Here is an 826-nt window from a genome sequence, read left to right as displayed (position 1 = left end):
CCCCCAGACCAGTGACGGCCGAGGGGAGCTGGAGCTCGGTCCCACGGGTCCTTTCCCCACTGTCCCCTCCACTGCTGGCCCTGCAGAGACCACGCACGGACACCACACACAGACAACTTAGGAGCTGGGAATGACACAGAAAAGTGGCTTTTCCCCAAAAAAACACCTTTTTCTGCAGCACAAGACACTGGAAATGACACATTTGACACAAGCAGCGGGGGGAGGTGACACCCAGTCCCGGCTCCTCAGGGACCCTTTCTGCAGAGCCACCGTTTTGCATCACTTACCCCCCCAAAATGACATTACAGAGACATTCCTCTAATTATGGACCCCGAGTCTCATCCTTGATGTCCCCTGCAGCCTCCAGATCGAACCCAGGGCCAGCACCTGATCCAGGTCCCCGTGTCACCACCCCACAGGACACCCACATTCCCAAACAGGATGGCACCACGTGCTGGAGGATTATTTTTTCCCCCTCTAGTAAGACACAGCTTGGAAAATGGTATTTATTGATATTTATAAATACAAACATAAGGAAGAGTCCATTTGAAGACGGATAATTGACTTAAAAGGACACTGTCAAGTAGCTCTGAGCTCACTTTGTGGTATCATCGTGTTGGGGGGGGGGACAAAGAAAGAAAAGTAATGCTTTGGGTTCTGTGTTCTTGAGTTTTCCCTTGAAAACTCTGCTCCATGATTAGAAATCAGTCAGTCAACTCCACCCTGGCTCCCAAATCCATTTTAACTCTCCCTTTGCCACAGTCTAAACTAAATCAAGTGTTCTTCCCAGGTTTGTACAAATCCCGGGATTCCTGGGGTGCTGACC

This window comes from Antrostomus carolinensis, unplaced genomic scaffold, assembly GCF_000700745.2.
Source record: "Antrostomus carolinensis isolate BGI_N321 unplaced genomic scaffold, ASM70074v2 scaffold435, whole genome shotgun sequence".
Taxonomy (NCBI): Eukaryota; Metazoa; Chordata; class Aves; order Caprimulgiformes; family Caprimulgidae; genus Antrostomus; species Antrostomus carolinensis.
This window is presented reverse-complemented; position numbering follows the sequence as displayed.